Source organism: Plecotus auritus, assembly GCF_963455305.1.
Source record: "Plecotus auritus genome assembly, chromosome: 10".
NCBI lineage: Eukaryota > Metazoa > Chordata > Mammalia > Chiroptera > Vespertilionidae > Plecotus > Plecotus auritus.
Window position 1 is genome coordinate 60,097,995 of NC_137785.1, and position 12,641 is coordinate 60,110,635.

The window sequence follows — 12,641 nt, forward strand, 5'->3', positions numbered from 1 at the left end:
CTCGGGGGGGCAGAGACAGAGGATCAGCCTGGCCCGTGCCGTCTACTCGGACCGCGAGATCTACCTGCTGGACGACCCGCTGTCGGCCGTGGACGCCCGGGTGGGGAAGCATGTCTTCGAGGAGTGCATTCGGAAGGCGCTGCGGGGCAAGACCGTCGTGCTGGTGACGCACCAGCTGCAGGTGACCAGACCGCAGGACCACCGGCCGGCATGGGGGTGGCACCCGGTGCTGCCGTCTCCTCTCCAGCCCTGGGCTGCCCTCAGCTGGACAGTCAGGGCGGCGGGGCCAGGGGACACGTGTGCCTCGCAGAGCCCGTGGCCCCTCTCAGGCGGCAGGCGCTCACTGTGGTGGCTTCCCCCCCCGCCCCCCCGCCCAGTTCCTGGAGTCCTGTGACGAGGTCATTTTGCTGGAAGACGGGGAGATCTGTGAGAAGGGAACCCACGAGGAGCTAATGGAGGAGAGAGGGCGCTATGCAAAGCTGGTGCACAACCTCCGGGGACTGCAGTTCAAGGTAGCGGCGTGCGAGCATGCGGGGGGGGGGGGGGGCCTGGGGCCCTGGGGGCTGGGGGCCAGGGGGTTGGGGCCTGGGGGTTGGGGGCCTGGGGGTTGGGGGCCTGGGGGTTGGGGGCCTGGGGGCTGGGGGCCAGGGGCCTGGGGCCTGGGGGCCAGGGGCCTGGGGGTTGGGGGCCAGGGGCCTGGGGCATAGGGGCTGGGGGCCTGGGGCCTGGGGGCCGGGGGCCTGGGGGCCGGGGGCCTGGGGCCTGGGGGTTGGGGGCCTGGGGGCTGGGGGCCTGGGGGCTGGGGGCCTGGGGCATAGGGGCTGGGGGCCTGGGGGCCTGGGGGCTGGGGGCCTGGGGCATAGGGGCTGGGAGCCTGGAGCCTGGGGGCCTGGGGCCTGGGGGCCAGGGGCCTGGGGCCTGGGGGCCTGGGGGTTGGGGGCCTGGGGCCTGGGGGCTGGGGCCTGAGGGCCTGGGTGCCGGGATCGGCCTCCCCTGGGGTTTCCGGCTGGGGCAGGTCTCTCGCTGCGCCTGCAGAAGGCCCTGGTTCTGTCCCCAGGACCCTGAGCACATTTACAACGCGGCCATGGTGGAGGCCCTGCAGGAGGGCGCCGCAGACAGAGATGAAGGTGCGGGTCCGAGCCGAGCGGGAGTCACGCCTCATGTTCCCTGGGGCTCAGTGGACACAGGCCTCTCCCTTTCTCACCCTAGTTCTGGCTCCAGATGAGAAAGAGGAAGGAAAAGAATCCGACAGAGACTCAGAATTCATAGACATCCAAGGTGCGTGCCCCCCACTCCCCCAGCTCTGCGCGCCCCCATGCTGGCTGCGCACCCACCGCTCGGGATAGAGAAGTGGATGCGCAGTGCGTATCTTCGGGGTGATCAATTCCACGATTTACTGCAGGGTGAGCCTTGGGGTCAGCTGCCTGAGTTCGATCCTGGCTCCGTCACTTACTCGTTTTCTGACTTGGAGCCAGACAACTTGCCCCCTGTGAACCTTAGTTTATCAACCTGTAAAATGGGGAAATAATACCAACCTCACGGGATTTTTGCAAAATTTTTTGTAAAACTGTGTTTTCATTGAGTTCAGAGAGGAAGGGAGAGAGACAGAGGGATAGAAACATCCATGATGAGAGAGAATCATCGACCGGCTGCCTCCTGCACGCCCCCCACTGGGGACCGAGCCTGAAACCATGGATCACATGGATCACCCCTGGGCTGCAGGGCCTGCCCTGACTCGGGATTCTCTACGTGGGATCAAGTCAGCTGGGCCTGCGCATGCCTCCCCGTGGCCTTCTCCTGCCCCCGCCCTCCCCAGGCCCTCCAGCTCCTGCCCGAGCTGCAGCCTCCAGAGCCCCCCGTCAGGACCGTGACCCTCCCTGCCTCCCCAGGGCTGAGCGCACAGCAGGTGCTCTGTGAATAGTTCTCAAATGCCACCCGCCTCCCACCTGTCATGAGGACCAAACAAAATCAAAGGAGCAAAAAGCGTGTTGGGAATTTGAAGGCGCAGGGCAAGGGCAGGAAGGGTGGAGCCTGCCCTGGGGGAGGCCTGGGGAATTGGGGATGGGGGTCCCTCTCCCCCAGGGAAGCCCAGGACTGGTGTTTGTCCCCACAGCCCCTCTGCACCAGCTCGTCCAGACCCAGCCCCCCCGGGAAGGAGCCGTGACCTGGAGGACCTATCACACATACATTAAGGCGGCCGGAGGTTTGGCATCAAACGTGTTTCTTGATGTACTTTGCACTTAAAACCCCTCCTCCTTAGACGCCTGGGTTCACGTGTTGACGATTTCTTTAATAACTCGCCTCTTTAGGCCAGTGGTCGGCAAACTCATTAGTCCACAGAGCCAAATATCAACAGTACGACGATTGAAATTTCTTTGGAGAGCCGAATTTTTAAAACGTAAACTTCTTCTAACGCCACTTCTTCAAAATAGACTCGCCCAGGCCGTGGTATTTTGTGGGAGAGCCACACTCCAGGGGCCAAAGAGCCGCATGTGGCTCGCGAGCCGCAGTTTGCCGACCACTGCTTTAGGCGAAGGCCGTTTAGCAATGCTTTTCCCCGCCCCCCAAGAATCTAAAGTCGGACAATACGGCCTTCCCCACGGCACCGCCCTTTGTGGCCATCTAGGCTGCTGAGCTCTGACTGTCGGAAGGAAACGAGGGGGCGGCGGCAGCGTAACCCAGCGGCCCGCCTCCGTGGCCGCCTCTCCATCACTAAGCACTTCCCCCATCAGCTCGGGGTGCAAAGCACACCCCGACAGTCACTCCCTTCCCTCCCAGCAAGACTGGGCGTTACCTGTCTGTTCCTAAACGAGTCGGCGTCACTTCTACCTCAGTGCGTACTGGTGGTTTTTCTAAAGGTTGACAACTTGGACCTACTTTTCAACCCGGTGGACAGGTGCCCCACGCGGGTCCAGGGGCCCAACCCCAGACCTGTGTCGCCAGCCTGGAGGGTGGCTCCCAGGGTGGGGCCTTTCCCTGCAGGTTCCCATCTCCATCAGGCTGGGCCCAGGGCGCCGGCCGGCTGCGCCCTGCCCCCGCGGACTCTCCGTCCCTTGCAGGCTACCTCCTCTCCCTCTTCACCGTGACGCTCTTCCTCCTCATGATCGGCAGCACGGCCTTCAGCAACTGGTGGCTGGGCTTCTGGCTGGACAAGGCCTCCGAGGTGAGTGGCCCCCGGGCACCGGCTGACGCTGAGGAAGTGGCTCCCGGGAACCTGACCCCACCCGACGCCACGCGAGCTCGTCCTCCCCTTGTGGCCCCGGCTCACCCCGCGCGGTTCAGCGCCTGCAACCCCTTCCCCGTTGTCAAGACAAATGGCATGGGGGTTCTGTGTGCCACCTTCCGTCTTTTTAAAAAAATCTATTTTCATTGATTTCAGGAGGAAGGGTGAGGGAGAGAGAGAAACATCAATGATGAGAGAGATTCATTGACCGGCTGCCTCCTGCACGCCCCCGCCTGGGGATCGAGCCCACAACCCGGGCATGTGCCCTTGAGCGGAATAGAACCCGGGACCCTTCACTCCGCAGGCCAATGCTCACTGAGCAACACCAGCTAGGGCCCACCTTCTGTCTTTAAAGGACTGGCCGAGAAGGGTGTGCCAGGCAGACCCAGCAGGTCCGTGGGTCACGAAGGTGCAGGACAGGGTCCGTTCTGCAGCCTCAGTTGTAAGAGCCACCGAGGAGAGGCTGAGGGCGCTGGGGGGAGCCTCGATCGGGTCTTCCTGCCTCTGAAGGGGAACTGGCAACGTGTGGTGGACCCTGCCCCATGCAGAGGGCTCCACCCTCCATGGCTCTGCTCCCCAAAGTCCATCTGGCTGTGCGCAGGCCTCTGGGGGTCTCTGCCTCCAAGGCTCGCCTGGGCCGGCCCCTCCTGGGAAGGACGGATATGCCCGCCCTCGCTCCAGCTTGCTGCCAGCTCACCCACAGTTGGCCAGCGCTCTCCCAGCTCTCCTGGAGCCCGGGGAGCGCCGTGGGGTTGCCTGCCCATCTGCCAAGGTTACGTTTGGGCACAGTCCTGTTGCCGTGACAACCAGTCAGGAGGCACTGGGGGATGCGGGCAGAGAGAGGCGTTGCAGCCCCTGAGGTCGGCCGTTCCCAGGGGAGCAGCAGGGGTGGGGGGGTGCTCTGTGCTGCTGGAGAGCCGTCCCTGCAGCCCCTCCCAGGGCCTGGCGGGCTCTCGAGAGCCACCCCTGGAGAGCCCGGGTTCGCTCAGGGACAGGCTCCTCCTGGGCAGTGCCAGTGGCTGACGGAGCAGGCAGCGAAGGCAGACCCGTGTCTGCCCGTCCCCCAGACGTGGGGCCCAGCTGAAGGCACAGTGAGGCCTCTCCTTCGTTAGCCCCCGGGGATGCGCTTGCTTTTAGGGGTGTCCGGCCACCTCTGGTGTACATCCCGCGGGTGCTGTCGCCAGCACAGCGGCGTTTGGAGAAAGATGCTCCTTTGCCCCCAAGGGCAGGCATGCCTTTTTGCACGCGGCTCGCAGGGAAGCGGGACGGCCAGCTTCTCCGGAGGAAGAGATGGACGACCTCTTCCCAGAACTGTTGCAAACATGGGGCTCTCTCTGGCGGATGGAGCCACGCGGGCTCCCTGGCCGCCCCAGAGCCCGTGGCTCAGCAGGCTCCCCTCCCCACTGGGGACTGCAGGACAGAGGCCTGAGCACAGGGAAGGGAGGGGCCTGGCGCTGGCCTACCACACCGAGACCCCGCCTCCCCGAGGCCAGAGCCTCCCCAAGGCCCGCTGGCTCCTGCCGGACAGCTGCAGGGCGGGGCACATGTCCTTGCTCCTGTCCCCCTCCTGGCCCGGCGTCACCTCCTGTCCTGAGGCTCAGCTGGCTTCTGGGACAGCTGCCCTGAGCCCGCCTGGCTTGTCCCCTTTGCCTTCCCACAGACCGTGCCCAGCCTCCTCAGTCAGGTGCCCCTTGGGGTCCTGGTGACCCGTGCAAAGCACAGACACCCCCAAAGGGCACTGACTCGGTTTCCCCCGACTCGTTCTCCACAATAACAGCCCCTTTCATTCCCTCTTTCTGCAAAACGCCCCCCCACCCCCCTGGCAGCTTGCCAATTCGCGGTGATTTTTTTTCTTGCTTTTCTCCCAAGATGACCTGTGGGCCGCAGAGCAGCAAGGGCCCGTGTGAGATCGGCGCGGTGCTGGCGGACACAGGGCACGGCGTGTACCAGTGGGTGTACGCGGGCAGCATGGTGTCCGTGCTGGCGTTTGGCATCACCAAGGGCTTCGCCTTCACCAAGACCACCCTGATGGCGTCGTCCTCGCTGCACGACCGCGTGTTTGACAAGGTGCGCCCAGGCCGCTACGTAACCGCTGGGTCGGCCACCATGGCTCACCGAGCGCCTGCAGGCACAGGCGCTGTGCTGGGCTCAGGGAACTGACCGTGGCGTCGGGGAAGCGCCTCCCAGGGTCTAATTACCAACAGGGGAGCGAACTCCAGGGAACTCGGGGTGGGGGGGCGGGTCATGGGCCCTCGGGCCAGGCTGGGGGTGCCCAGGGAGGTTCCCCAAGGAGGCCGCACCAGAGCAGACACGAGCAGGCCAAGAGGGCACCTCCTGCTCCAAAGAGCCCGGTCCATCGAGGGGACCCCAGGAAGGGCCTGGCCGGGGCACAGGTGCAGCCCATCTCGGGCACAAGATCCCTGGTCCCTCCGAAGGGGCCCCAGGCTGCACCGGGTTTGGAAGGGAGCTGCGTGCACACGGAGGCCACAGAAAGGGGGGCTCCCTCACCTGCCCAGCAAGCCGGCGCCTCCTGTGGGCCCTGGACGGAGGGTGGGGCCCTGCGCTCACCACCCCAGCCCAGCAGGGGGGCGAGGTGTCACAGGCACGCCCCCGGAACCCCGGACTCTCCCCCGCGGTGCCCGCAGATCTCGCAGAGCCCGATGAGCTTCTTCGACATGACGCCCAGCGGCAGGCTCATGAACCAGTTCTCCAAGGACATGGACGAGCTGGACGTGAGGCTGCCCTTCCACACCGAGAGCTTCCTGCAGCAGGTCTTCCTCGTGGCCTTCATCCTCGTGGTCCTGGCCGCCGTGTTCCCCGCCGTCCTCCTGGTGCTGGCCGGCCTCGCCGTGGCCTTCCTGGTGCTTCTATGGTAGGCGGGGGCGCCGCGTTACGAGGAGGAGCGCGCCGACCCACTCAGGTCTGGTCCCGCTGCACGGTGACCGGCCGTCGCAGGCGGCAGGAGCCCCACACCCAGGGCAGCTGCGCCCCGTGGAGGGTTCGGTTTTAAAGGCGGCTCCTGCCCGGCCGGCCTGGCTCCGTGGCTGAGCGTCGACCTGTGAACCAGGAGGTCACGGCGCGATTCCCGGTCGGGCCACAGGCCCGGGTGGTGGGCTCCATCCCCAGTGTGGGGCGTGCGGGAGGCAGCCGATCCGTGATTCTCTGTCATCACCGAGGCTTCTCTCCCTTCCTCTCTGAAATCAATAAAAATACATAAAAAAGTCACGTCAGCTCACAAGGCCGCCAGGAGGTTTGCTCGGCACGACCTTCGACGTCGCCTTCAGAAACCCCACGCCGGCGCTGGCCCCGCTCTTCCTCCCGTCGGCAAAGATCCCTTCCCTGCTCGGCGCCCGCGGCGGCGGCTGTTTTTGGAGGCAGCACCGAAGGAAAGACGCTTCTCAAAGACTCGACGACATCTCGTGTGGCGAGCCTCTCACACACAGAACTGAGCCCACAGGGCAACGGCTCTCATTTCTGGACCCACACTTACCAGATGGTGACCTCCCCCCCATCACACACACACACACACACACACACACACACACATACACACACAACCAGGATGGCCCCTCCTGGAGAAGGGGGGAACCCGTGCGCGCTGAGGGGAGCCCTGAGCCCGACCTGCCGCCCTCTTCCTCTCCCCGCAGCGTCTTCTACAGAGGAGTCCAGGAGCTCAAGAAGGTGGAGAATGTGAGCCGCTCACCCTGGTTCTCGCACATCACCTCGTCCATGCAAGGCCTGGGCACCATCCACGCCTACGACAGGCGGGAGGACTGCGTCACCAAGTGAGTCCCGGCCGCGGCCCTGCCGCTCGCCTTCCTGACCCCTGATGGGAGGTCACCGCCAAGCACGCAGGGCGGCTCCGGGCCCCTGGGGGCCCGCCGGGAGGAAGAGCCGGCAGAAGGGAGGAGCCCTCGCGGACACCCGCCTTTCTTCCCGGTGTCGGGGGCCCCAAAGATGTGAGCTCCCTCAGTGACCACCCCAGCGTGGGATCTGTCAGGGTTTTTCACACTACAAGCAACACGTGTTCAACTTAGGAAAAGAGGAGACAACAGAAAACAGGAAAGTAAAAGGTCACGCACAGGTCCCCACAACCCAAATCCTGTTAATACTGTTACACATTCCCTTCCAGTCTTTTTTTCCTCTCTGGAACGCTTACAACCGCTGTTGTCCAGCTTTACTTTCAAGTAGCATCGCTTCTGTTATTACACAGTCCTTGTCAAGGTCATTTCCAAAGGCCACTGAGTGGACAGACCAGTGTCCTTCTTTATAAAGGGGGGGAACCAGATTAGAAAACCGCTCGGGAGTCTCGCAGCTCCAGACTTCCAAACCCCCACACACAGCGCTGGGTGTCCACACGGGAGACTCACCGGGGGAGCAGCAGCTCCAGACTTCCAAACCCCCACACACAGCGCTGGGTGTCCACACGGGAGACCCACCGGGGGAGCAGCAGCTCCAGACTTCCAAACCCCCCCACACAGCGCTGGGTGTGCACACAGGAGACCCACCGGGGGAGCAGCAGCTCCAGACTTCCAAACCCCCCCACAGCGCTGGGTGTGGACACAGGAGACCCACCGGGGGAGCAGCAGCTCCAGACTTTCAAACCCCCCCACAGCGCTGGGTGTGGACACAGGAGACTCACCGGGGGAGCAGCAGCTCCAGACTTTCAAACCCCCCCACAGCGCTGGGTGTGGACACAGGAGACCCACCGGGGGAGCAGCAGCTCCAGACTTCCAAACCCCCCCACAGCGCTGGGTGTGGACACAGGAGACTCACCGGGGGAGCAGCAGCTCCAGACTTCCAAACCCCCACACACAGCGCTGGGTGTGGACACAGGAGACCCACCGGGGGAGCAGCAGCTCCAGACTTCCAAACCCCCCCACAGCGCTGGGTGTGGACACAGGAGACCCACCGGGGGAGCAGCAGCTCCAGACTTTCAAACCCCCCCACAGCGCTGGGTGTGGACACGGGAGACCCACCGGGGGAGCAGCAGCTCCCAGCCTTAGGAGCTTCACGCACAGGTTGCTCCCCCTGCAGCCACAAGGAGTGGGGCCCACGCAGGGGTAGGGACGGTGCTCCGGACTCGGGACACAGTCTCCTTCCAGGGACACTTTTCCACCGCCAGGGCTCTGGGCACAGTCTCCAGGGTCCGAGAGAGAGAGAGAGAGAGAGAGAGAGAGAGAGAGAGAGAGAGTTGGGTGGAGGACCCACGTGACATTTTTATTGGTTCAACCCCAATGACGATGCTCATCATTTCTGCACGCTCACTGGCCAGCGTTCAGTCAGTCACATGGGCTCACCTAACTGCAAAGGAGGCTGGGAAATGTAGTCCAACTGGGTCCACGGGCAGAAAAGGAAATGGGGTTTGGTGAACCTACAGCAGTCTCTGTCACACACTCTGGTAGTTTTGTTTCTTCTTTACTCACGCGACATGTACTGAGGGCCTTCTATGCTGTTCACTGGATCCTGGAGTGACGGGAGTTTTTGTCTCCTATCTCTTCCTTCCCTCAAGACCTGCACACACGTCAACGTTTGCATCTAATGCTCTTTCTGTATCTGCCCTCGGCCACCCGGGACTTCCCTGGGGCTTGGCATCCTTGTCTTTGGTTCCGTCATCAGCTAGTCCTGTCACCGGTTTGACCGAAAGTCACGTGTCAACAGCCCCGCACCGCACAGTGGGCCTCCCAGGGTCTGCCCGAGGAGCCGTTCCCCGCCTCCTGACAAAGGGAACAGGTCCGAGCCCTGTCTCCTCAAGGCCTCCCCGAGGCTCCGGGGGCGGCGAGCCCAGCGTGACTGACGCGTCCCCCCTCTTCCAACGCGCTCTGGCCTGCCGTGGACTGACTTTCTGGTGCAGGCACTGCTTCTGCCAACAGACCACAATGCTAACCACACGTGAGCGACAGGCACCGGGTCAGATTCCAATCTGATCCCCGCCAGGATTCCGCGTCTGCACGACCTACCCACCCTCGCAGCGAGACCCCGGATGACAGCCAAGTCCCGGAAGCTGTCGGTGGAGTTTGTGGGTTGTATGGCGACACCATAGAAACACCATGGTGTCCGCAAGCATACTTGGCCTAAGCTCTGGGGACCGGCAGGAGGAGGGGCCGCAGGGCCCCGCCCGGCTGGTCAGAGGGGCCTCGGAAGAGAACCTCTGAGCAGCCTTAGGACAGGAGGGAACAGCAGGGCCCCAGGTTGGTTATGGCCGAGCCACAGGGGGGAACCGTAGCTCTCTGGGGGGTTAAATGTTGAAAGGCTTTCACTTCCCCCCAATAGTTTCTACCAGCTGTTCCCAGTAGGTCAGGGAAACTTCCGTGGCAATTGGATCCCATGTCTCTTTTGGTTACGGGTTAACTCAGTCCGGTTAAAACTTCCATCCTGAATGTATGGAAGACACAGCCCTCTCTTCCCAGGGCTGGGCCAGGTCAGGCTGTGCTGAGTGCACGTGTCCGGGAGGGGGGGAGGGGGGGAGGGAGGACAGGTGGGAAGCACCTGGTCTGTTCTCTTACACACCCTCTCCCTTCCTCTCTGATGTCTACGACAGCAGATTTCCAAGAGCACGGACAGATGTTCGTTTCTGTAAAAGCGCCTTCGCCCTTGAAGAATGCCCTGGCCTGCTTTCTCCAGGAGCCCGGAGCCTGATCCACGGCCAACCACCTGATCCCGTCTGCTCGGGTCTTAATTTCAGGTTTAAGATGCTCAACGACGAGAACTCCAGCCACCTCCTGTACTTCAACTGCGCCCTGCGCTGGTTTGCCCTGAGGATGGACGTCCTCATGAACATCGTCACCTTCATCGTGGCCCTGCTGGTGACCCTGAGTTTCTTCTCCGTCAGCGCCTCCTCCAAAGGCTTGTCATTGTCCTACATCATCCAGGTACCGCCCAGTGTAGGGAGGGCTCGGCCTGGAGGCTCTCGCATAGAGTGCGTGAGGGAGGCGGGCCCAATAGAGAGCCCAACTCGAATGGGGTCGGACAGTAGAGAGAGCTTAGCGCAGCCGTGGGCAAACTACGGCCCGCGGGCCGGATCCGGCCCGTTCGGCTGTTCTATCCGGCCCGCGGAGCCGAAAGAGCAGAGGGTTCTCTTGCTCTCCCCTCCGCTCCTTTACTTTGAATTTATATTAGTTCACACAAACACTCCATCCATGCTTTTGTTCCGGCCCTCCGGTCCAGTTTAAGAACCCACTGTGGCCCTCGAGTCAAAAAGTTTGCCCACCCCTGCTCTAGAGGGCACCAAGTGGGGTGGCGTGAGGCGGTGCCCGAGTCCACGAGTGAGGAGCCTTCGGAAATGCTCTGCGTTACGCAGACGACCAAGTGGGGAATGTGGCTGTCGGCGGGGAAGTGACATTGGACCTGATAGAGACCTGCTGGGAGGTGACTTCCAAGCGGAGACTTGAATGATAAAGAGCCAGCCGGGGAAGACAGAGGCAGGAGCAGGGGCAGGGGAGGGGCCCGGGAACGCCCCAGGGGCTGGCAGGAACTGAGAAGTCCATGTGGCCTGAGCAGAGCGCTGGACAGTGCGTCCTGAGGGTGCCCGGCAGGTGTCAGCCGTGGGCAGGGTGGGCAGGGTGCCTGGCAGGTGTCAGCCGTGGGCAGGGTGCCTGGCAGGTGTCAGCCGTGGGCAGGGTGCCTGGCAGGTGTCAGCCGTGGGCAGGGTGGGCAGGGTGCCTGGCAGGTGTCAGCCGTGGGCAGGGTGGGCAGGGTGCCTGGCAGGTGTCAGCCGTGGGCAGGGTGCCTGTGGGTGACCTAATGAAGCCACACCCCAGTCTGGGCCTAGATTCTCTCACGTGGGAAGCAAGCAGCTGGGCTCGGTGCCCCTTCCACCTCTGATCCCCCGTGAGCCTCCGGGCTGCGGTGGGTAAGGCAGGGAGGCAGGCAGGTGCAGGACCCCCGGGGGCAGCTAGGGGCCCACGGCTGGCTGGCTGCAGGCTGGGAATCCGGCTCTCAGCCGACTGCTCCAACCAGGAGGCGGTGATCAGGTGGAAGGTGGGGGGCTGGCTGTCACCATCTGGAGGCCAGGGAAAAGCAGGCACCATGTTTCTAAACACAGAGGAAGTGTTTGAAGACACACCCACCCACCAGCGGAGCCTCACGGCTGGCACTTGGCTGGGAACCAGGCTGCTGTGTGTGAGGTGCTGGGAGGGCGGGGGGACGGGGGGGGGGGGGGCGCTGGGCCCTGACGGCTGCTTGCTCTCGCCTCAGCTCAGCGGGCTGCTGCAGGTGTGCGTGCGCACGGGGACCGAGACCCAGGCCAAGTTCACCTCCGTGGAGCTGCTCCGGGCGTACATCTCGGTAAGAGGCCAGTGGAACGAGTTAACCGGCAGCATTCATGGGCTCATCTGATCTTTTACACGTGAAGGGATCTTTTTAAAAACTGAACTCAGACCACAACCTCTCTTCTCAAAACCCATGTTTACAACACAATCTGAGGCCCTTGATGTTGAGAGAGGTTCTTTTTTAAAAGCAATTTGCTCAGGGCTGTTTCCGTAGCAGAAGAGAGAAGTCAGTGGCCTACCTTAGTCTAACGCTTCTTCTAAAACCTTTATGTCCAACTTACAAATGAAAAGAAGACTAGTTAATTCTAGCAATCGTTTTTAAAGGCCTTTCAATAGCATTTGGCCCTTTTACAAACTTAAATACTTAAAAACTGCATTTTAAAATTTAATCGATTACCTCTCCTTTTTAAGTACCCCGATTATCTGATTTAACAAACACCCCCCCCCACCCGAGGTTACACGCAGCTAATAAATGTAGATTTAGGTAACTCACTCACAGCTTTGACGTTGCCTAACAATCCCAATGCCGCATTATATATAAACTTAAAATCGTGTTTAAGTAAGTTATTCCATTATGGTTTTTAAGTTAGAGTCACAACTCCAGATGTTACTAATATTATGAAACCTTAAAACACCAAATGTTCAGATTCCTTAAACTAAAAATATTACTGTGACACTGTTGCTTCTCTCAAATACTTTTATTGTTAACTAGAGGCCCGGTGCACTGGGGGCGGGGGGGGGGGGGGGAGTCCCTCAGCCCAGCCTGTGCCCTCTGGCAGTCTGGGAGCCCTCAGGGGATGTCCGAGTGACGGCTCCTGCGTTGAGCGTTTGCCCCCTGGTGGTCAGTGCGCATCACAGCGACCGGTCGTTCCGCCGTTCGGTCTATTTGCATATTAGCCTTTTATTATATAGGATTCTACACCTTCCACGGGTTCCAAACGCTCGCTCATCCCCTGGGCTAACTGGGGCTGCTCGTGGGCCAGGAACGCGGCTGGCCCGCCACCCCAGGGGGCACTTGGGAGCCCTGTTTCTCACCCCCAATGGGAACTTCTTACCTTCGGGGGCGGGTCGCGCTGTCCCTAATTACACTTGGCATTTCCTGGCTCTTTGGAAACGTAACCGTCCTTACGGGCTCCAAAGGCCTCTGA